This window comes from Anser brachyrhynchus, assembly GCF_964034855.1.
Source record: "Anser brachyrhynchus genome assembly, chromosome: 3".
Taxonomy (NCBI): domain Eukaryota; kingdom Metazoa; phylum Chordata; class Aves; order Anseriformes; family Anatidae; genus Anser; species Anser brachyrhynchus.
The window spans coordinates 5,708,004-5,733,074 of record NC_137696.1 but is presented as its reverse complement, the minus strand read 5'-3'; the positions used below and the strand labels follow the sequence as shown (position 1 = coordinate 5,733,074).

The 25,071-nt window shown below is 37.7% G+C and overlaps 1 long non-coding RNA gene across 2 annotated transcripts in view; it reads left to right on the top strand.

The window, feature by feature from the left end:
- The window catches only part of LOC308192235, a 73,974-nt gene that overhangs the window by 37,969 nt on the left and 10,934 nt on the right, over positions 1 to 25,071 (top strand). For both annotated transcript variants that reach the window (XR_013948666.1, XR_013948667.1), the window contains one exon: positions 6,286 to 6,322. This is a non-coding gene — a long non-coding RNA (uncharacterized lncRNA). The remainder of the gene's footprint in view (positions 1 to 6,285; positions 6,323 to 25,071) is intronic.

The window sequence follows — 25,071 nt, the reverse complement described above, 5'->3', positions numbered from 1 at the left end:
AACAAGGTGCATGAAAGTGTGGTTGGTGTGCCTCAGCACCGAGGTTGGCAAGGGGCACCAGGTTGGATGTGGTGCCTCTGTGCCTTGGGAGAGTACGGAGGCCGTTCTCAGGGTGCCCTGTGGGCAGGTCTGAGCAGTGATGGAGATGGGGGCGATAGTGTCTCTGGATTTCTGCTGCTCTCCCGTGATGAGAGAGGGCCGCAGAAGAGCATATGTTGGGCTGTTTGAGAGTTTGTATTCAGTGGTCTTTCTCTTTACCACAACACCCTGACAGCTTCCTTGAACTTGAATGGATTTCACCTGTAGTGAAAAAGCACAAGCATGGATACATCCATCCCCATCCCCTGCAGCTGTTTAGAAATCCTTGCAATTGGTAGCAGTTACATCTGCCGTGCAGTATGGTTCTGGATTTTGTTCCTCTCCTCTCCTAATGAAGGAGGGATTCACCTTTTCAAATATAGAGCAGTAACCTTCTTCTCCCTCCTCCCACTTCTCTCAATTATCAGGTGTGCACTATATCCAGGAATCTAATTTTAAATTAACTTGTCACCCTACATCCCATCTGTAGGGGTTTACAATTTTAAAACAATTGTCTTTGAGGTGACTTTATATACTGTTCCATTAACATATACATATCACTTCTAGGGCACTTAGAAAAACTACAGAATAAAGTACCCTTTTGAGCAAGATGAGAGAACAAATGCAGTTTTCCTTAGATTTGCTGTAGAATCAGAACTGTGATATGTCAAACCTGATGCTGAGTGGGGCTGTGAATGGTTTATAATAATTTTATTAATACAAGATATTCTAGGCCAGCTTTAGCCTACATACCAAGTTACCAGATGAACTTCAGTAAACGCTAACCAAATCTTGCATTGACTGCTAAAAATTCAATCGGCTGGTTTGTTCCTGCTTAGTTTGTGTGTGTTAGTCTGCCTGTTATATATGTAGTATAATTTTTAATGCTTAAGTAGAAAAACACAATTATCTCTAGGAACTCTAGATAACTAGTTCATAGTGACAGCACATGAACCAATTAATTGATAGGTCCAGCATACAAGCTGTATATTTGGGTAGCGAGCAGGCTGGGGAGCCTTCAGCTCCACAACTGCAACAAGGAACGATCCGGTGTGCTAGGGCTGCAGATACACTACTCATTTGAACGTAATTCTGAGGATTTTATAATGTCGGATGTATTTTCAAAGAACAGTGTGCACAAGTGCTGTATCTTTGGTTGAACAGGAGTCAAAGTATGCTGAAAGGGTAGAGTATTCTCTCTAAAGAGAGAATGTGCCTCTGAGGGAGGACTCGCAGACAGGCATCCAGCCACTGATGTTCCTACAGGCAAACTTGCAGAGCGAAGCTGGGGAGGCTGTTTAGCTCAGTGACACTATAGTATTTTCCACAACTGTGCCTTAATAGCTTCTCTGTAAACCTGTTGTTATTTTGTGTGTGTGTGTGTCTGTGTCTGTTTGAGGGGGACTAAAAAGGCAATCAAGTGGCAGTGTCAAGGAGAATGAGACTGGCTGTGGAAATAAAGCTGAACCACTTTAGGGCTCACAATCTCTCTTATTTTTTTTAAATTTCAGGGTATAAATCCAAATATTTTTCTCAGTTAATTGCTAACTATTCTTACAATGTTTATCATGCAACTCATGCAATGTGTACCCACATTAACAGGACTACACAAGGGAAGTTGGGAAGAGATGCGGTAAAATTTGGGACCATGGTTCAACTCTCCTCCTTGCTGCTTCCTACATGGCTAGAGTGTACCGCAGTCACTAAGATTTTGTCTAAAGATCCTTTCTTACACCATTTCTCTGCGTATGGCTTAAGGAAAGTAAAATCTCTAACCATACAAATGTGCTTCAGATTAATACTGTGTCATAGTAAAGACTAGTCAGGGAGGTGGAAGTCTTACATTCTTGATATTTACTTATTTTTAAGTAAGTGGATCTGTTGTACTGACATTCACCTCTGTGCTAAGTGTATACAATCAGAAATGCCAACTCTTCCATGTGCCCATAATACTTGAAATCAAAACAAAAAAAACTACTAGCAACTCTCCAGAGTATCTGATGAGTCCATTTTTTGTCATTAATGTCACTCTGCCTCATAGAAACATTCTGTAACAATGAAACATATGCTATACATAGCAAAAAAAAGCATCAACAAAAAAAAATACACATTTGATTTTCTGTACACTGCACCCACCAGTTAGACAAGTAATATGTTGTTCTGTTGGATTACAAGTGATTAATTCTTGAAGGGAGAAGAAAAGATATAACAATATTTATATAATGATGTAACAAAAACATTAGCTGCAAATGTACAGCTATATGGATATATTAAAAATGCATATAACTATAACACATCTAAATGTTCTTATCAATTAGAAATATAAAAAAATCTATACTACATGTATGGATAAGTGACATTTTATAGATACAGGATATCCTTGGATAAATAATTGTATGAATGCATAGATGTACCCTTCTAGAGTACATGAAAACCCAATCTTGGAGAAAATAAAATACAAAACAAATAAAATAGTTCAGTTCTAGAACAAAACTAGTCTGAGGAGAATGTCCTGCAAATAATTCCAGTGTCTATTTTTTGTTAGTTTGAAGACCTAGTTGTCCATGGATGCTCAGAGACTGAGGTCTTTCCTCAGCTGTGGCTTCTCCAGAGTCCAGCCCCTCTGAGACCTGGAAGATCTGCATGTCCCAGCCTGATCAGGGCTGCTGGAAGCACTTGGGGGGTGCTGACACTGCACAGGCTTGTTTCCACGAGAGGTTGTTAGGCACATCAAAACCATGCTGGAGGGAAAACTTGCTGACGTTGACCCTGCACCCTGCCACTCTGTTTTTTGTTTTTTTTTTTTTTTTTTCAAGAACTGTGACATGCCTTTGGAAAAGTGGCATGGTCAGAACGTTCCTCATGATTTCCATTTGTAGCATTGCTTTCTGGTTTGCTTCAGTGAGATGTGACCTGATGAGGGTTTTTCCTCGGCTTCTGGAAAACTGCAAAACCTAGAAAGTCAGTAAAGTTTCAGAGCAAACAGTTGAAACATACTTATTTCTCCTCAGTAATACTTGTCTAGTTGTAAGTCACCTTTCTACTGGTAGAATTCAACTCTCCCATTTACATTTATCAGAAGGTGACCACAAAATAAATAGTGGGATTTTCCATCTTTCCTGTTTGTTTACTTTGTGCATTAGAGAGTGCTCTGTGAGTTATAGTTCCACTTTTTCTCTTGAATAGTCAGTCAGATGTTTCACTTGCACTAGAGATCCATTTAAAGGTTACTCAGTCCCAGGAGAGAGAATTATGCTTTAAAAAACAGGAAAATGAAATGTTTAGGGGAAACTAGGGAGGGCACAGTAAAATGACATTTGTTCTATTTGTTTTAAAATATTTGCTTTCAGATTGGTGATGCTCTTATTTCTGATGTTTTGCATGTGTCACTTTGAGCTTCATTAAAATGTAACAAAAACAACATTAATTCTATGCTGTGTCTTGATGTAAGAAAATTACTCTTTTACTTACTGAAATAGTAATTTGGTTGGAAATTGAAGACTTCAGCTGTTGCGGGGTGAGGTTAATTAAATTGACTTTTAGAAACATGGTGTCCTGGTGTCTTAGTGTGGTGCATTTTTTGTGTCCTATTTTAAGATGAAAATGTTGTTTTCGTTTCTTCCTGGTCTTTCCCCTCCTGTTCTGTTAGGGTATGAAAGCAGAAAACAATTGGACTGAACCATGTTTGTCTATGGACATCTTTTGGTTTGGCTTGCAAATTGATAGCCAGGATGGAAGCGTATTGCCTGGGAGGAAATGTCTGATACATTATTCAGAAAGCTAACTTTCCCTAGATTGAGGAATATTGCTTGGGCAGATGTCTGAAATGGCTCAGTTGAAAGAGGTCAGTAATGTTGTGTATACTGCACAGATTAGATGTTAAACTTCTTGATCCCAACCTAAAACTTAAAATTTTGTACCTGCATTACAGCTGGGTGAGAGGATTGCATTGCAGGCAGGTGTAGACTTCGATCTATGTTGCTTTGATTAAGGAACTGTAATAATAGAGAACTTTAGGGGTAGCTATGTAAGCCCAAAGGTCTGCAAAATAGAGTTACAAGTGGCCCCCAGCAAAAAGTGGGTTTTGGGATGAGATTTTGATCAGTAATCTGGCACTGAAGATGCTGTATTTAAACAGCTGTTGTTACAATTCTTAGTTTAAGAGAAAGCCAGATACAAGTGTATGCACCCTAACCACTACTTTAATTTTTGTGGTTTGTAAGCGTAGTTTAAAGCTACGTAGGGAAGAAAAAGTAGGTATGGAAGGAAAGGGCATATTCCAGCACAGGAAAGTGTTTTGAGGCGTTAGCTGCTAGGTGAGAATTTATTCCTAGTGCTACCATTCTGATGCCTGTAAGAAATAGCTTGTTTTTATTTATTTATTTTTTTTTTTTTACCATTCAAGTGTCTTACTGTTCAAGTGAAATGTAGTTCAGACTTCTAAGGATTTCTATCTTAGAACCTGCAACATTTCTTTTCTGTAAAACTGAAGATTACTCGTTTTATTGTTTTGTTTTCTTTCCATATAGTTTAAGCTTCGGAAAGTGAGGGGGCTTGAAAGTTTGCCAGTGTTACTGAAGTATAATTTTCTGTTTTGGTTTGGGGACTTACTGAAGGCAATTCATGGAGAAATTGTGTTTTATAAGTATGAATAGTAGCTGTTCTGCATTACTTAGATACTGCTTTGTACTATACAGCTCAGGTACATGTTCAAGTAATAAAAATATCAGTAAACTTAGGGAGACAAATGTAAATGTTTTCATTTTCTATTTTTCATACTGCTTTATTGTTCAGTGAGATATATATTGAAAAAGAGGTCAATTTTAACGTGATATGTTTGTTTCCTTTAACTATATTTTAAGTCTTGTCTAAGATTACCTTGTTCTGAGTTCTGTTTTCTCTTGGATGAAGAGAGCCGATGCGGCTTTCTTATGTTAAGAAAAAAAAAAAAACTACCTTTCTTGATAGCATACTGATAAGTGTTTATCTTTTTCACTTTTTAAGTATAGTAGTGTATACCCAGTAAATACTTCCGATGTCATTAGGATTTAAAAGACAACAGATTTCAAGGTTTATGTCAGGTATATGCAGCTGTATACTTTCATTTCTTCTAAACACTGATTCTATTACAGCACAAATACTTTGAATATTTATCAGAGCATTGTTCATGTTTGCCCATACATATTCTCCAACTTAATTTATTTGTAAGCTATAGGAAAAGAGTCTTTCTCAGTAAATCTCTGTTCTTAGTGGAGTTACTTCAACTCAAGATGATGAACAGTTTGTTTTCAGCTCTTCTTGGATCAGGGCTGCTCTTCCTGAGACAGTATTTTAAACTTGGTAAATATTCACAATATTTTTAGTGGAATAAATAAAATATAGACTAATGAATCTCCCTAACAGCAGAAACTAAACTATTTTATTCCGCTTGGAGGTTCTTAGAGTAAGCTTGTAAATGTGTTCTCTTCAACTGATAGTTTCAGAGGGAGAGAATTTGGTTTGCTGAATATCATGCAACTTAATTTGTGGGACTGGTTTCACTAATGGCAGTGTGAATAACTGCTTTCATGAATTCGTGTTTGCTTTTGCTGAATCAGGATCATAACAACTTCAATGTTTAGAAAACTATCATAAGTCTCACTTTTGTGGCTTCCACAGGCTTTGTGAAGGAGCTTGTGCTTATGAAAGTAGAAAAGTTTTCTGTTCATCAACAAGAACATCTGGGAGAACATAGAATGTGTAGCAATTTTTTCTGTTCTTTTCATCAGAGCTAAGAGAAATAGAATACATTTTAAAAGATCTGTTAGGAGCTTTGTCAAAAGACAAATGCAGACTATGTTTTGTAGATTCTTTTTGTTTTCTTTCTGCAGGTATGATTCAACTCCTATCCCACTTTGTCCTTTACTGTACGCTTGACTTTTTTGCCCTTTTCAGTAGGACAGTCTATGCTTTTGTTTTCTTTAGAATACCCTCAGGGATGAGAACATACTTCAGGCATATGGTTTGTTCCTCTGAGCTCCTTGGAACATAAACATCTGAAGTCTGTGCATCTTCCTCTGCCTTTACTCCACTAAGTATATACATTTTTTTTAAACATAAAAGGCGCTATGTGGTGGATTTTTTTTTTTTACCTCTCCATCTTTACTTCTTGGCATGATGTGATTTTGTGCTTTTTTAACTAAAGGGGTGATTTATTTTTTTCTACAGATAACTGCTACATTTACAAAGGTAGTTGGTACTTTAGGTAAGTCTTTGCTGCTGGATTCTGCATATGCACTTGTATATATTGGATGTATTTCTGTGTCAGCTTATGAGGAGAAAGCTCTGTGTAAGGTCCAAGCAAACTTGCTTTTGGTTAATCAAACTGTCTTTGCTGTCAGGACAGCAGCTGTGCAGTAGAACCAATGGAAGGCATTTTTGAAATACTCTACTTGAGAATCCCAGTACTATGGAGAGGAAGATAATTTCAGCTGTTTGTGTAACTGCAGGAATACTTGAGGAAATACTGTGTGAGCAGCCAGGTAGTAGCCAGAACACTGTACTATTCTCTTACCTCTAACAGAGTTTTGAGTACGTGGTGTTAACGCCAGGCTGCTCTCATTCTGAACAAGGTCACTTCTTACACCTACACTACTTAACAGAATTTTTAGGATGAAATCATGTAGCTTGATTTAATGCAAAATTGCAACAACCTTGTTTAACAAAAAAGGTATTTACATAATTAGAATTATGCTCCTTACTTTCTTCTTTCTTTTTTCCTTAAAAATAAAAATGTTAGTCCACATCTTCAGATGCCAGTAACTTCCAAAAAAACATTTGAGTTTGCATCAGGCATGCATCTGTTCCTTTTTTTCACACCTATCAGGGAAGATATTTATTCTAACTCTGTGCTCTCATATAATTACTTTTTCCTGGTATTCACTGAATAACATCAACTGCCAATGTTCTGATAGCTTATAATCATAAAATGTTCCACATGAGCTAATTTCTGTAGTTAACTTATATGGTGATGTTGAAGTAATTGTAAGGTCTTACACTGCTCTTTTTGTTTTTATTGTGTTTGTTTCATTTGACAAGAAATTATCTTTATCTATGGTACTTTTGGTAAAATTGAAGAATAACATCAAACCAATGGTCTACGTGGTCATAAATGCTTAATAAAAGCCCTGTTCATGCAGTTTCGTGAGCCTTTGCATCTTTCTGTCCATATTTTTGTACTGAGTCTTTAGAAAAGAGCTGTAACTAATACCAAACATATAATGAGTAGCATTCTCAAGTACTCATTGCCACACTGATTTTATTGGCGTTCTGGTAAAATACAGTATTTCTAATATTTTCTGTATTTATTACACTTACAAGAATTAAGTGTATTTTTGATAAAATAATACTAAGTAATGTGCATCAAAAAAAAAAAATCCTCCAACACTGCAGAGGAAGCTTGGGAAGTGATTTTGTGGCATAAAGTAAACTTATGATGCAGGGGATGTTTCCAGGTGCTTTAAAATTTCTTTCAGTTCTAGTGTTATCTAAACTGAGATCTACACAATTTTGAAAATTTCTCTATTTTTTAAAAAGTTTTGTTTTTTTTTTTTACTTTCTCTCTAAAGAGATGAGAGCAGTGAGAGGGGGAACCAGGGGAGAAAATATTTGTAAGAGAATGCATAAAACAGGTTAGATGAGGGATGAGTTACAAAGGAAGTATTAAGTTACAGTGCAGGAAAAAAGGGCACATCTCAGTTTTTACATAAACAAAGAAGTGGATATATAGTATTATTTGATATGCTGTCTAGCTGTATGGGTAGGATTTATCTCACCTAGTTTGGCTGCCTAAAGCAACGCATCTATTTAAGCTATTGGTTTGGTGGCTCCTGAAGTTGCAGGAGAGAATAAGGCACCTCTGGGGGAATGATTCATCTGTCTTGTTCTAGACAAATATCCAAGGATGGTATGACTTGTCTTCCGGAGGTGTCTAACATTTTGCAGTCATTAGAGCTAGACAGATAACTTAGCTTGTGCATATAGCCCTTAGACTCTTGAGTTAGGTGAGAAATTTCAGCTTCATTAAACTCACGTTTCAACCGCTCATTTTCTCTGTTAAAGCTAACTCTGCACATAAGGTGATTTGTAGTTCTTCATTTTTATGGTTACCACAAGAGCTGTTGTCCGAGGCTTACACGTATTTGCTTTTTTTCTTGTGCTTGTTACTGTTCTAGTTCAGGTAGTTGCCCTTGAAATTGTCAAATGTGCTAAAAGAATTACTTGTTTTAAAGTGACGTTGTGTATAATGTTATTGAATTTTGTTCAACATTGCTATCATGTTATCATGTAAACACTTTGTATAATTAACAAAGGGAAACATTAGGCCTCTGCTTCAATTTTATAATAGCTGAAAAAGGCTATATTTGTTTTTCCCCCCCAAAACAACAGAAAACTGTTACAGAAAACTAAATTGAGGATACAAGCCTTCATTTCCTAATGACAAAAACGAACAAAAAAAAAACCAACTCCATTTGGTCTTTATCCTGACACATCAAAATACCATCTGAAACTATTCATTGCCTATGGCTTGCATAAATGTTGTAACAATAAAGGAGGAAAAAGTTCTTTCCATTGTGTTCTCTATAATGGATTAAGAATTTGATCGCACTTTTTTGATGAGAAAGGTCACAATTACTCACTGTTGATAAGAAAGTCATTCTAAAGGTTACAGAACAGCAACTGACTTTCAGCACTGGCACAATAGTCTCTTTGGCCTTTAAATAGTTTGTAATCATGCGTTGTATATTGACCTTTGCAGATTATCTTTTTTTTTTTTGAAACCTCAAAAATAAATATCTTCTTTCTCTTATATAAAACTTTAATAAATGGAAAACAACACAAATGTGTCTTACTCACTTCTCTGCGACTATGACTTTTCACTCTATCCTGTTAGTCTCCAGGCACCTGTCAGTTTATTGCCATGGATTCACTGAAACCTTTCTCAATGTCAAGCAGGATCCTGTGGTACCTGGCCTGTCACCAGCATCTACATAGACTGAGACTCGTTAATCACTGCTGTCTGAACCCAGCCACCTAGTTGTCCCTATCTCTGGACCATAATATCCCGGTTGGATACAAGGAATAGGCCAACCTGTTCATTAGCTAATAAACTTTCCCTTTTTTCCTTCGTTCTAGCATTTAATTTATATAAGCCTCCTTCTGTGACCTCAGTCTTGGTTTTTCATTAATACATTATAAAGGACTGAAATTCAAGTTACAGGTGACTTGCTGTCATTCACCCAGCCTTTGGATTACAATGAGAGTATGGTACATGTGTGTATATCCTTTCCCTGCCTACATGCACAGCCTGCTGCAGAGACAGGATCTTCCCTCACTCCTCTACCAAACAGTTCATCAGTCCTGCTTTTCAGCATGGACCTTTGTCTCAGCACATACTGATTGTATTCCTGTCCAAGATCAGAGTGAAACCCGTAAGAACACTTACTGTTGATGATTCTCACTGGTCTCTTAAAAGCAATTATTAAATGAACTAGTCTTTCATTCTTTTGTGTCTGAAACTTGAAGTGGGAAAGCAGCTATTTGCATATTGATAGGGTGCAGCATTTAGTTGTAGAGACCTAACGGGTGTAAGTATAAATGCACATGGAAAGGAATGAATTACTGATGATCACAGCTATCTCTTTTCATTGTATTTTTGTTTCAAAGGCAGACAATGCTCATGACAAAAAGCTAAACTGAAAAGTAGTTCTGTATCTCTTGAAACATGGATAAAAAGATCAGGTGTTTTTTGGGTTGGCTGTATTCTTTTATTTCAGTCTAACATACTAATTTGGTTTTCTGAAACTTAAACTATCAGAAGTGGGAGAATTTATTAAATAGAGCACACTGTACTGAGGTTTAGCTGCAGTGCGGTTGGAGTGAATATTGATTTCCTAATCCATTGTATATCGTGCTCATCTGTGTAAATAAGGAGAGCAGTACGTGAACAGTGTGAGGGATTCCTTCTGCTGGCACCACATACTGAGCTGTGGGGAGACAGTATGCGTTCAAGATGTACTGAGAGTGAAATGAGGAAGAGAAGCAACGCATGCTGGGGAGGTGTGGTGGAGCCTTGAATGTCTGGTTGAATAGGGGGGATGCAGTCCCACCTCCGAGGGGAGCAAGGTCTCCTGTAGTAGGGATTGCCTTGATACTCCGATCATCCATACTGGCATAAGCTGGAAGGAAGTAGCTAGATGAATTTGACAGGTGACATTAAGGACATTAGCTCAGAATAAGGTCCTTATTTGGTAAAATCAGATTTGGTAAGGGCTATATCATTTTCATATGAGACTATAGGCCCAAAGTTTATTAGAGGTCCTATGGGAACAGCTGCCTCTTTCCCATGCTGTACAGTAAGCCCTTTGTTGGAGGGGAAAAAAGGTGGCAGATGAGAAGGGGGAAAAAAAAAAAAAAGCTTGTTATGCAAGCACCTATGCATTTTGCACAGAACTGACTTTCCTCTTACGTTAGATCCGTTAGCCCCTTTCTCCTAGAGGCTAAATGTTTCATGTCCTCTACTTGTATTTTTCTTTACCAACTCTGTTTTTTAGGGGAGGAGTTTGTCAGGAGTATTGAAAGCTCATACAACTATGTCCAGTATTTAATACAGAAATGTTCCTGATAGATTTATTGCAGCTTTTAAATGAGTAGACTTTACCCCCGTGGTAAAGTCAAATAGCTTCCCTTGTCGCAGAGCCTTAAGTTTAATTTAAACAATGTGCGCAATCTTCTGCATGCTTGCGTGTAGCAGCACAACATTAACGTGTAACATATTCTGGCTTTATTTGCTAGGATTGACTGCTAAGGTCTGTAAGCTATACAGATCTACATTATGGATGCTACTAATGTTTAAAACTGTGCCTTTCAGCTCAGGAAGTTGAAGGCCTTTACAAGTAATAATTAAACCTCAAAACAGTCCCGTGAGATGGCATTATCCCCAGTTGTAGAGATAATAAAACACAAAGGCAAAATGTGTTGTTCAAAGATAGGTAGCCAGACATTGTCGGATCAGGAGTTATCTGATCCTTTTTTTATAGGGAGATGTTCTAATCCACTTTGTGTTTCTAGTGCTTTGAAATTTGCTGATACTTGCTCTGTAAGACAACTTTTTCATCTCATTTGATCTTGCTGTATTAGATGATCCTTGGGGAAAAACAGGGTATTCCACCGTCTGCTTGTATCGTAAGTCTCCAAAAGTGAGCAGGCGATAAATTTTGTGCCTTTAGTACCGTCCGGGCTAACTCAAGATGTGAGTGTACACTTTTCATAAAACAAGGTCTTAAACTATTAATTTGCTTGTAGATATTAAGAGAAAAAATTAGAGTGCAGTGTTTTCCGTGGCAAGTATGCAAAGCCTCTGATGGGAATAAGTATTATTGATACTGATGTAAAGATAGCATTGATAGGGAAAGAAGGGAAGGAAGCATATGGGACAGTTCAAGAGCTGTACACGTAAGTGTCATTTTAAGAAATTTTGCATACATAGAACTACTACATGTGGTTATAAAAAGAATTTCTCCTGTTTGAGGTTGAATGATGTCAAAGGCTTTGATATCTGTTTTGGCACGTGGTATCATACAGCAGCTGAGGCTTTTTGGCTTGTGAGATTTTGCCAAGTGAAGAGGGAGCACATGTTCCAGTAGGAATTTCAACACTTGGGTGTGTTTCCTCTGGGGGTGATGGGATGTTATGTTGTGTCCGGAAAGCAATCTGGAATGCTGCCCTCATTGAGTTTCTTTCTGAACATCTTTGAGTCATGGACTGCAAGTCACGGTGAATGAAATCTGCTTTCTGTCTACAGATCTTGTGGGAAGGAGAAAGATCGAGAGTAACAAAGTACTGTGTAGTAGACTCATTGAAAAAAATCCTTATTTGGCTTACTGCTAGTCTCAAGCTTTTCTGAAAATGTCATCTCTGAAGCAGTCTGTGATTTACAGTATGCTTCCAGTACAAAATTCTTCTGACACACCTGAATTTTCTGACAGCTTTTAGATTAGTGCATCTATGAAACCTAAGTAATATCACTCTTGAGAATACCATCAAGTGTGATAAGAAAATAGGGGTCATCCGTGTTTTGATTTCATTTGGAAATAAATGAAATAAAATAAATTTCAGGTGTTTCCTTTAGCATTTGACTTGAGTGATTGTTACAAAATAGCCTGAGAACTACTGAAGTCAGTATTTTCTGTTTTAGTGCTAGTAACTTTTACACATGTCAATTTTAGTAGGGTATCAATAAGGTGGGCTGGGAAAAAGCTGTGTTGACAGACTTGAAAAAAGCTTTCATATGGCTGCATGCAGCGTTTGCAATACCAAGCAAACGCAAGATGCAGAGTTCTCACCCAGAAACGTGGAACTACAGCTAATCACCGATTGCTTTCTCTTGAGGACAAAAGAGTTTGTGATAGTGCCAGTGTGATGACAACAGCCCCAAAACTGAATCATTGATGGGAATGGGGTCAGGCAAAAATAAGTGTAATCAAATGCATGTTTTCTCCATAAAAATCCCGGGTTTGATTGAAAATTGTAGATTAGCCCTGGTGATAATCTGGGTCAAAAGTAAGAGAAGAATGAGCGAGGAAGAAACAACTCAAAGAGGAAGTGAATTTAGTTCAGACTTCATGCTGGCTTTGATTATTTTATTACCGTTTTAAGATAGCATTGCCAATATTGCTGTTTTGGGGAGTGAAGAAGAGAAAAGGCAAGGAGCAAAGAGAGAGAGCGTATCAGAGACATGCGTATGATGATGGTGATAGGATGATCTGGACAGATAATGAGAGCAAGGACTTCTCTGAAAGGTGCAAAGCTTGCTGGTATGAGCAGCAGTGTAACTCAGACTGCTTGCTCTCCTGTGCTAAATGAAGGCAGAGAGAGTTTGGCAGGCGATTTCCCGTGTTGGTGGAAGTGTAAGAAAAAGGGGTCACATTCACCCTTTCTTCAGCAGCGCTGGTTCCTTTCTGCTTTTTGTACTGATTCTTTCCTCATCATGTAAATCTCTTCTTACACTGAGTCAGGATGAAAAGCTGGGAACAGGAGGAGTTCTGCTGTCTGGGCCCTTTGCTCTGGAATCACGCTGTTTGCTCACTTGCACACTTCAATGCTCCAGTGAATTATCTGCCTTTGTTTTTAGGTCAGAGCCTGCTTTCCAGAGAAGGTAGAAAAAGGTGTTTCCTGTTACAGACCAGAAGTTAATGGGGGTGGGGAATGGAGAACTTCTGGTTGCTTGGGGATCCTAGTGTTCCTGATGGCTTGTCACCTAACCTTCCTCATTTTGGAAGCGGGATGTTGTATCCTTCCCCCGATCTCAAAGGTGGATGCTCCCTCCTTTAACATGAACTGGTTTATGTTGAGGGAGTCTTGGCTGTACAGAGTACCTCTGCTGGAAACAGTGGAGCTTGGGGACAAGCTCTATTTGTTGTGATGCTTATTTATAACCTTACATGAGTTCTCATCCATAGTTTGCTTTGGAACTGCTACTCGTGACAGCAGCAGTTTCAGCTTTGCATCTGACTTATTAAATCAGTCATGTCTCCCCTACTTTCTCTAACTGTCACCTTCCCACCATGCTTCCATAGCCACATGTTCTTTATTTTACCCATCCTACTAGGAAATCCTTCTGCCCCAACTTAAGGTATGCCCTTTTCTCTGTACTCTCTGCCTCCTTCACCTTTCTGCTATGCACCTACCCACGTGCAGCCTAGGTGTTTACACCCGTGATGTCAACTTCTTCCACTCCAGTGTTTCACAGTCCCACACCCCTGACCTGAGAGCATGGTTCCTCAGGGAGAGGAAAATTGTTGAAATGTGTTTCAGATTATTGACGCAAGGACTGCTCCAAAGCTGCTAAAGAATACCCAAAGACTCAAGTGATTCCCCACACAAAGAAACTTACCAGTCTAGGACTCACTGGCTCTTGCTTTACTGCCTGGTAAATACCTCTGTTACTTAAAAAAATAAAATAAAATAATTATTATTTATTATTCTGTGGTAGTATATGATGATTTAAAACCAGGCATTATCTTTCTTGCATTCCTGCTAAGATAATTTACCATCAGAATCATTAGCTAATTCTTACATGACTCTGGGTTTAGAAGACATTTGAATTGTCAAAAGCTCTTAAACAACTATTCCCTCATAAATAATTGGTGATATTTTGAGAAGAGATCAGTTCCTGGTTAAACAAGTCCCAGACTTTCAGAAACATTCAGTGTCTAATGGCTCTCAGTAAGGACAATCAAATTATTGAGTGACATTGCAATCATTCTAACAATTGAGTGGTGTAGTCACCAGAATCCCACAATAAGTATTTCATTCTCAAGCTATTAACAAGCAATGCTGGGAAATGAAGCCAGCCTCCCTGGTTATGTTGTACAAAAACCGTTTGGAAATGGTATATGTAGAACTCTGCTTTTTAGCTTACAGTTTAATTGCATATACTTTTAAACTCCGTAGCTGTTTTTCTTTCGAAAGCCAATGATTTCTTTTTTTTCACTTCATCGCTAAAATATTTTTTTATTAAACAAAATGAGTAGTTAGATGATTAATTAATGAAAATTTTTAAACATCTGAAGAAATATTTTTCCCTGACAAACGTGTGTATGCATTAGATAGTAAGTAGAATGAACAGATATAATGCCTTATTTTATTACATGTTCAAAACATGCATAGTTTCTAAAATTTATTTTTTTAATATTATTACACTATAGCTTAAGTTTATGATGTTTCTTGTGTAATGAATATATTAGAAATTGTGGTAATTTGCATGTATCAGGAGTATACCTGAGCACAGACAACCAACTGGATTTTTTTCTATCTATCATTGACCATCCCTTTGTCTGCTAAGTTATGTCCACAAATCCCAATGTATAGTTTAGGTTAGTTATGAAGACCTGAGGAAAAACCCTGTCATCGTGATGATTATGACTCGAGAAACCATGGAGTGCTTGAAATAAAAACAACAAACAGCTCTTCACTTCTCATGTCTTGTTTTAGTAGTCGGTTCTTTCTGTTTTCGCCTGTGCTCTTTCATGGTTAGAAAGCAGGAGGAAGGGTTCCTTGGAAGGCATTGCTTTATGGCTGCAACTGACACCCTGCTTGGCAAAAATGCACTTCATGGAGGAAATTCAGTGGGAAATTCTGCTGCTTTTCCTGGTGCTCTTCAGAATTAATTGTGATTTCGGCCCTTGCTAAAATCAGTGGCAAAATGTCGATCTAGTTCAGTAGAAGCGGGAATTCAAAGGCCATTGTTTTCCAACCTGATACTCATTCTTTTCATTCAGTTTAATGAAGTGTTTCTTCAGCCGTGGAGAGTTGGACTAAAGTATCACTGATACCCATTACTAGTGCCTGTATTTTATTCAGAGGGACTGATTCGTAGCAGCATGAGCTGTATTAATGATTTCACTGTGTAAAGTCTGTGAAAGATTAGATGGACTGTTAGTTAACATGGAGTTTTCTATTTTTTTCCACTGGTGAAGGGTAGTATATTTAGATCTCTTTATATGGAAATGAATCCATGTTCTATTTACAGATATCCAGTAAAGCTTCATATTATGAAGAGAAAATTGGGTTCTGAGTTTCTGAAAAATTTAATTAAAAAACATGATATAAAATTAACACAGTCTATCCTCAGCTTCCCTGCGATCTGAAAAGCTATAAATAAGGGGCTCTGGCTGGTTGTGCACGTGGGTTCAAGAAGCCAGCATGTTTTCTGAGTATTGACTGATTTGTTTTGGGTTGTCTGTCCATATATTGTCATGAGAGCTGTTCACTTGCCTCAGGGTTGTAAGACTGGATTTTGTTCAACATACAGTGCCCTCTGGGGCAAACCATGGGCTCAGACATGAGGCCCAGTTTGAAAACATCTCACTGCTACTGTCTCTAAGCACAACAATAAGTTGAAATATCTCTAACGTTGTTAAAGAAAGTATATTCTTTTGGAATGCATCTCTGGGTGGCTGGCAGCAGCCCTTCTGCTCCTCATCAATACCAGGGGGTTCACTAACTACTCTTTTCTTCCTATTGGTATGTGAAAATAGTGGGGTGACCTTTTTTTTTTTTTTTCATGTTGTTGTTTAGGATCAGGTCTTCACTATCCCCACCCAGGTCTTCATCAATCTGACCTGGGCGAAAAATGCTTTCATCTCCATTCTTCTACGTATGAGGGGCCACTTCCAACTTTTTTAAATGTAGAAGCACTGTGCACCACTTTTCTTGCTTGCTGCCCATGCCTCTTGTTTTTTTTTCTGGAAGTGCTGGGTATACCCACAGTTTCAACTTCCAAATGATTTTTGCAAGGTTGTGTTTTTCTAAAAGCTCCTATTGGCTGTTTTTGCATTTAAAAACTGTATGCTGTTTTGTTTGACAACTCTTTGGTCTTTGTGCATCTCACCAGTACAGTTGGAATGGAAAATGATGATTCCAAATATAAAAGTTTCAAATTAATGAGTAGTGTGAAGCAGCAGTGTTTTTTTTTTTTTTTTTTTTTTTTTTGTAATATGAATGAAAGCATATCTTATATTTTCAAGGAGTGATTAAGTAAGAAGCTTTAACTGGGACAAAATAGAAAAGGATTTGGAATAATTTGTTGTGGTCTATTCCCTAATCAAAAATGAACCTTTTCCCTGCCTGGTGAATGAGTAATATCTTCGATACACTTGCTTGACTACTCCTAATCTGCTGTGTTTTAGGTGAGGTTTAAATTCAATTGAAAGTGCAGTGGCAGTGTGAACTTGATTTCTGTCTCCTCCCCCCCCCCCCCCCCCCCCCCCCCCCCCCCCCCCCCCCCTTATTCCCCCAAGCTGAGCTGCCAGTTGGATTCCATGGTAAATGTCAACTTTTCAGGAGAGCAATATGCTCTCATCTCAGGTTTGCTGCCACCAGGTCCTGATCTTCTGAAAATCTATTGATGAGCACAAAGGTTACGTGCTGTGTGCGCTGATCACTCCTGAAAAGTGTTGTGTTTTTGTTTTTTTTTTTTTGAGGTGTCTGAGTAGTTCTGATTCTGGATGGGTAAAAGGGCATGTATGCATCAAACATCTTGTTAGACACATCGGTATAAGTTTGTGTAGGAAGCTGAATAATGTTTTAGCTTACAACTAGAAGAATTGATCATCATTCTCCTTATCACTCCCATTTTTTTAGAGCTTTTCTTTTATAACTGTCATCTCATTACTTCACGTTTGTATTACAGCTATCATAAATCCTGCCAAATAGAATTACTCACTTGATTTTAAACAAATGAAAGCAGATTTTAATATTTTTTTTTTTAGTATGGTTTGTTGAAGCAGATGATTGGCAACAAAAAATGGAAGTTTTGGACTTAAGTTAGACCAAGTTGGCAGACAGTATGCTTCACTGCAGAACTGAAAGCTGCAGTAGAGGTAAATATCCCTGGAAAATGCAAATTGATTGTTTGCTACTCTTCCATTACAACAGCAACGATTTAATGGGCTTCAGATGAGATTTTATCCATTGTAGTTTTATAGTAGTGGTTCAAGTAATCAGGGCTGAAAATGAGATTTTAAACCTTTGATGCTATAAGATATTCCAGCCTTCCAGGCACAACATTTAATTATACCAAGCAAGGTTTGCTGTAGCTTTAACGAACAGTTGTGCCTGCATAGACCAGTTCAGATTAAAGCAGAGAAATTTATGCAACTGCCCCAAACTAGAAATGAACTTTCCTTGGAATAGACTGAGTCTCCATGGGCTCCAGCTAAATCTGTGACTGAAAATCAAAGAGGAGATACGATATTTACGTGAGGGACAGAAGTAAGCGGTGTGGTGGTTGCAAGATGTGACTGGAGATGAGGGTATTGGAGAGAACAGCTCTGCTAACGCTGGTGTCTGCTGAGTGCCAGTTAGGACCAGAGCCTTCTTGTGACCTTTGGCAAATCACGTAATCTGTCTGCACCTTGTCTTTACTTCTGTGCAAAGAGAATACTCTTTCTTCACAGTGGTGTTCTGAGACCTAATTAAGATTTTCCAAGCACTTCCAGAACCTCAGATGAAAGGCATGCACAGAAAGTGTTATAATTAACAGGAGCTTATCAGCTGAACTTTACAGAATTAATAGATACCTATAAATATGAAGCCAAATGCGTTTTGGAAGCTTTTCACTACATTTCATCTCTAAAAAGCGTCACTGTAAATATATTTTTAAGGTTAGTAAAAAGAAATGTTTGGTTTATTTCTTGTACAGGGGTATTCTTCATGTATGTATCAACTTGCATGCCTTATTGTGTTAGGGATCTAGAGGTTTGGGAGTTGAGTGCATTGCTCTAGGCTATACCCACATAAGGGAAAAATTGATTAGGCTATGTCTGCAGATACTTTCCCTTTTCTCTTATAAACATGTGACTCTTTTGAAGGTTTTATGTTTTCCAAAGAAAAAAATACAGTTAAAAATTGACCGCCTTTGTGTGCATTTTCATTCTTGATATTTGGCCTACTTGAGTATTGCTAGTTATAGGACAGAGAGGTAGATAAACTGCAGATAACTTCTAGGACCATTTTGCTTACTCCATTTATACGGCAAATGTGGGAGTGACTGGACCTCAATTAGTTGGTAGGGCTACATGGCCTATATTGGAAGAAAATCGTGGCTGGCTTGCATTGTACCAAGAGCTATTGTCAGTATATGGTAATTTGTTTTTTTAAATAAAACCAATCAAACAAAAAAACAATAACCAAAAAACAACAACAACAAAAATATGAACCAAAAACCCCACAACAGATCAGAGGAATGCAAAACAAAAATGAATGTTTGTTTAGGTGAGGGGGAGCTCGTAGTTATACATGCTCTTACTTTTAAGTAACGGCACAATGCAAGCTCCCTCTCCAGACGAGCACAGTTTTTTAGATTGGGGTCAATAGTTGATTACTCTGATGATGATTATTTATTTACTTTATGGAATTTAAGCCATAAAAATCCTGTTTACAAAATGGATCTGATCTGCAAGTATATTCAGAGAATGTGTAATAAAAATGCAATTAACAATCTGGGTGGTCTGCTGATTTTTATTTTTTAATTATTTCTGTAATAATTTGGGCCTGTTTTGTATGTGACCATAAAATCTGTCACCAGGCATTCTTTCACAGTAGTTTGCTGTCTGGTAGGAAATTTATGTCAAACAGAATCAATTTTATCAGTCTTTTTGCATTGCCTCTGCTTTTAATCATAACTGGAAAATAGTAGATAGATGGGGCACTGAAACCATTTAGCATAATGCCTTTATTGTCCTCTTCAGCTGTAGTATAGTTGTTCTTTAGCTCTCTCATAACATCTTATTTTCATTTGCAATGCTGCACAAGGGAATTCTCTTATCATTTCCTAGACGATGATTTTGAACAAATTGAAAAGGTGACTTATTTGCCTTCTAAATTTGTCCGTTTTGTGCTTTTTTTTTGGGGGGGGGGAGGGGGTCAGCAAAATGGGAGATAACTGCAGAGACAGCACCAGATAATTCGTTTTCTACATCAGGTGGCATTCTGAACCAACAGTCAGTGATGATCTAGTGTCATCTGATGATGATGTTATTGTGGTAATGCAGACAGAGGTATTTATTTGCATTATGCTGTAATTGTATGGTTGCCCAGGAGGCCCAATCTTTATCATAGAACACTTTGAGAGTTTCGTCCTGAATTTAGCAATTTGCCTGCAATCTTGAGACGCTGCTTAGTTCTTAGTGCAGGAGCTGTGTCTCGTTCAAGTTCTGATGGCTTGTTTAAAAATCAATAGAAAGACAAGTGAAAGGAAAATGGCTAATGTGATAGAACCGTGTTCTGTGCTAACAGATCCTTTCACAGGTTTGCAGAGAAGCTAGTAGCGTGGGGATGGCAAATACGATGGATAATGATTACCTTCTGTTTCTGAGGGTCAGCCTTAGCCAAAGCAGTGACAGGCACTGGATCAACTGGTAGGGTGTGTGTGGGGTAGAGTTACCTGACTTTGGGGAGACAGAGTCAAACTTATTTTCCATCTTTTGCTTTTTCCTTTTTCTCTGTGCTCTGTAGAAGTCATTCTGGCATGATGTTGTTGTACCCTGTACTGCAGGGTGAGGCAATTCAGATCTCAGGAGAAGGAATTTGTTTCTCGCATGGAGGAAGACATAGAATAGCACTGTCAGAGTGATTCCAGTTAAGTTTTTGCTGTGTTTATGCTACCTCTGTCCTGCAGCTGGCCGTGTGAGCACAGCATCGAGAGTCGCATTTGAAGCGTCACCCATCTGCCTTGCTTGGTTGGGTGCCAGTAGGGATGCAACAGTGCTAACAGAAATGTCAGCACCACTGGAGAAGCAGGCACGTCTGGGTACCCGCGCCAAGAGGCAGCCCCCTGTAGCATTGCACTGACCGGCCTCACTGGTGCTGGCAGGATGAAGAGTGGCTGAGCACCTCGGTGCGTGCAGCAACGCCGCCTCCAGCAGCAGTGTTAGCTGTGTCCACTGTTAAAGGTTGGCAGATGTAATACAGACATGTTTTCAGGCTCATTCTTGTGCCATTTATTTTTCACAGAAGAGATGAGTTGTATCAAGGGATGGTTAGATGGAGAATAGCATTGGGGTTTTAAAAGATAAAAGTCCTTTTTATGCTTTACTTATTTAAGAATAAATGTGTGTGTATATACAGAAAAAAATGTATTCTTAATGGTTCTATACAGTTGCTTTTTGCAATTCAGATTTGTTTGGATAAGAAAAAAAAATCAGATTTGGTTTCTGGTAGGTTTTGGTTGATATAATTCGTCCCACCTGAATTTATGTAGTATTGATTACAACATTACTAGTTAATATTGTATTTTTTTTTATTTGAATTCCTCTTGTATATAAAGGAGTACAAACCCAAGGGAAAAAGCACTCATCTAAGTAAAATTTGACTTATCTGTCCTATGAGAGAAATTGTACTGTGTATTTTAATGATGCAAAACTGGTAAAGTTAAGATAAATCCATCTTCCAGTGTAGACTAAGCCTAACTCAGTGGAGGGTACTATGATGCATGATAGAAACAGCAAGGGCATATTTAACTTATTAAATATTTTAAATTTTACAAAGAGTTTTTTTCTAAAATTTTGCTCCTTCTCAGACCAGTTATGCATTTTTCAGAATAGCTGAGGTATTATAAACATTATAAGTCTGTCTCAAACACTTCTTGATTGATACAGTTTTAGTTTGCTGCAACTGAAAGCTAGCAAAGAAGAAAACACCTAGTAAAATGCAGACTGTTTCTGCCTTGACAGTGGTTAATGTTATTTTTAATGTGTCCTTTATACATCCAATCAGTTAAGGCCTGTAAGCACATACTTGCGTGAGCAGTTCCTCTGTGTGGTTACACACTTGGTCACTTTCCTTGTTACTTGTATTTTTGTTGTGTATTGGCTGATTTATTCTTAACTCAAGAATATTTATAGGAGTGGTAGAGAGTGAAATTATCTTTTATTCACTCAATAACATGCAAGACAAGTGTAAGATACTGAAAAATGCTACTAGAAAATCATGGAAATGGGCCAGTAGCCTGACAGATTGAAGCTGTAATGAAGAGACTGTTGTTGTTTTGTTTGAAATGCATCAGATTTTATATCAATTATATCTTCCCATGTTAGCTGCCCTTCTAATTAAAGGAGAAGTATTGAATTACAGTATCACTGACATGAAGCTCAAGAGCATTTTGTGGACAGGTGGAAGACAGTGCATGGGAAATGGGTGATGTGAATGGAATGGCACGGAGCTGCTGGTGGGGAATGGCATTGCATTGCAAATTGATGAAAAGTGAAGGTTCATTGACTTAGAGGCTGTCTGGATACATTACTGTTAAATTATGGTGAGCATAGCTGGGGCACGCATAAGATTTCTTGCTTTTTAAAAATTAAATGAAGTAAAATATGTACCGATTGAGTTAGATGAATCAATTGTAAACCATTTGTTCATTCAGTTTTGTTTTTACAGAACTGCAATATGATGGGTACACATACACTAATAAAGGCAAAACTGGTCTAATACACAATAGTTTATATATAGTAAGCGCCATTTTAATTCTATCTTGCAACTGGAAGATGTCTGATAACAGCTCTTGTTTTGTTTTGTTTTGTTGTGCTTATTAAAGTTGTACATAACCTATTGTGACTTTTTGGCAGAGGCGTTGTTGGTTTTCTTTGCCATAGAAGTACCTATTACAGCATAGAAAAGTTAGCAATTTAAAATGTCAAAAGACTTAAGAGACTTTTTTCTGTAAATTCTTCCCTACTGAAAAAAATTCAATAAAACTTTGAGACTGTTGAAAATCTTGTAAAACGTAATGAAATGTATTTATCTATTTTTACTTAACCTACGGAATTACATGAGTAATGGAGTCCTCATAAAATAAGCATAATTCAAGCAACTCTTTCAAAATAAGCCCAATCAAATACCTATAGAAAAGTTGTGAAACGTTGCAAGAACCTTTACATAAATATTGAAAATGGAAACTTTGAATATGAATTATGAAGCCGTATTTGCAGCTCTATCTGGTAAAGTGTCAGTCTCTCCCCCTCCTTCAAAATTGACTGGTCATCTGCCTGGCTACAAAATTCAGAGTAGACTTCTGTATGGAGAGGAACAGTTACCCTAATTATATGTGGCAAAGAGTTACCTACCTAGGCAATCTCCATTGTAAGTCACCACTTTCGTCTGTGTTGTAGTGAAGACTATGGGATGTAATCTGTAAATTCAAATAGGCTACATCTGTACCACTGGTGATAGCTCTAGGCTTAAATTTGCAGCTGAACCCAAACACCTGGGTGATCTAAGCTGTCTGGTGGTGTTGTTTTGAAGCCTGCAGTGAGCCAGCCAAAATTCCCAGGCAAGGAAGCCCTGGATGTCTGGGAGGGTATGCTTGGGTATTGCTGTGAGGTTCAGGCCTGGCTCTGCATACAGCATAGAATGAATCACAGAGTGAGTTGGGTTGGAAGAGACCTTAAAGCCAATCTTATTCCAACCCCCCTGCCATGGGCAAGGACACCTCCCATCAGACCAGGTTGCTCAAAGCCCCATCCAACCTGGTATTAAACACTTCCAGGGGTGGGGTATGGACAGTGCCCTTGCAGGCCAATTGAAACTATTCTGGTATTTTTGTGGTCTAGCATTTGATCAGGGACGCTGCCAGATGAAAAATGTAGTTGCATCTTTTTAATCTACAGTGGTTGTCATGTCCTGTTTCCTTACATCAACAAACACCTTGTATTGTTTAAAAAACGTATTCTAGTTCTGCAGGTTATTCCCTTTTCTTTCAAAACAATTAAAATTCATCTTTGATCTGAGCAACAATGTAGTTAGCTGGACGAGTCACACTGACTGCCTCTTCACATGTCAATTTATTAAAGATCACATACTTTGAGCGAAAAAGTTCCATATTTAAGGTATCAGTTTTTCTATTCTTTATATAGTTTCCTGTTTCTCCTATTTCTAGCCTTTCTCAAATCAGTGGTTTTAATAAATTGAAACCAGTCTGCTACAATACTGGTGAAATTTTATGCTTAGATATGTTCCTGGCTTTGCGTGGAGAAACAATTTTTTTTACCTTTTTTTCCTTTTTTTTTTTTTTCCTTCTTAAATGAAGAGGTTCTTTTGTAAGGAATGGGGAAAAAAAAGGAGCTTGAGTTTTTATAGCAGACAAATTTTGGAAATATGATGAACCAGGAAGTCGCTAGACAGCTTTTGGTTCTTTTAACAGTCAGGCCATATTTCATATAACAGTTTACATTACAGATAATGTTAAATAGCATATGGTAACATTCTTTGGATGAAATCCTAGCTCTAATTAAGTCAGTGGCAGAATTCACTTTGAAATCATGCTCATTGTCTGATTCATAACCATTTAAAAAAAAAAAAATCCTTAAAAGAAATAGTAGCAAGCCAAAGCCAGGAATGCAGTTTCTTCCTGTTCTAGACTCTTGTGGAGGCTAGGGGGAAAGGAGAGAGTAAACAAGCACGGAAAACTGGGTAGTTTTTACATGGCAAGTAAAAGCCCCCCAAACAGCTCTAAAAAGCTGCTTTTTTTGTAGTTGTACAGCTCAGCTGTGATTTTACAGCTCTCATGATACAACTTATTTAAACAGTAACAAATATGACCCTACCAGTTTATTTCAGTGTGTAATGTCAAATGTAAGAAATTAGAGATGCAGGTAATGTGCCCAAAGAAGAAAAGCATTTTTCTGTGTGAAATGAGATGCTTGGTTGACTGTAAAAAGAAACCTGATGCAGCTTCATTTGTGATCTTCTTAAAGCACAAAGCAACTGTATTGTAAATTATTTCATGCATTTTCTTTAAGCTCATTCCATACAGCTTTGTAATTAGCTTTGTAAGGGCCAAATGCAGTCCAGATGAAATCACTTGCATTCCACCTGCCTGCACTGAAGCAAACTAGACTACAATATGTGGTAGTAGAGTGATAAGATCGCAGTGAATAGTCTTTCTGTTCAGTAATCATCATGGGGAATTCTAAGAATGCCCAAAGAAAAGCATCTTTCTTTTGGTCAGAGTGTATTTGTAGCTTTTAGGAGATTTAAGTTATAGGGAAAAAATAGTGGCTATGTAGGTTATTGTCTATATGTTACAAGTAAAGTAGAAAACAAAAAAGTTACTGTCAAGCTGTTCTAAGTCCAAGTGGAGGATTTGTATCATCAAAATTTTGTATCATCAACTTTGCTTTGAAAATTATCTAAGTATATAGACAAATATTTTATAAAGAAACAAATATGAAAGCATATACGTTTACATTTTTCTGTTATTGCATTTGTACCTAAGGTCATTTCCTCTTTTTGTCTTTGTATCACTCATTTTTGCTTATCGTCTGCTTTTCTGGAGCTTTAGGGAAAAAAAAAAGGGGGGGGGGGATCTTATTCCATACAAAGGCTCCCTGGAATGCTCCTCAGTTTCTACAACTTGCTTTTGTTTAGTTTTCCCACAGAATAGAATGTCTG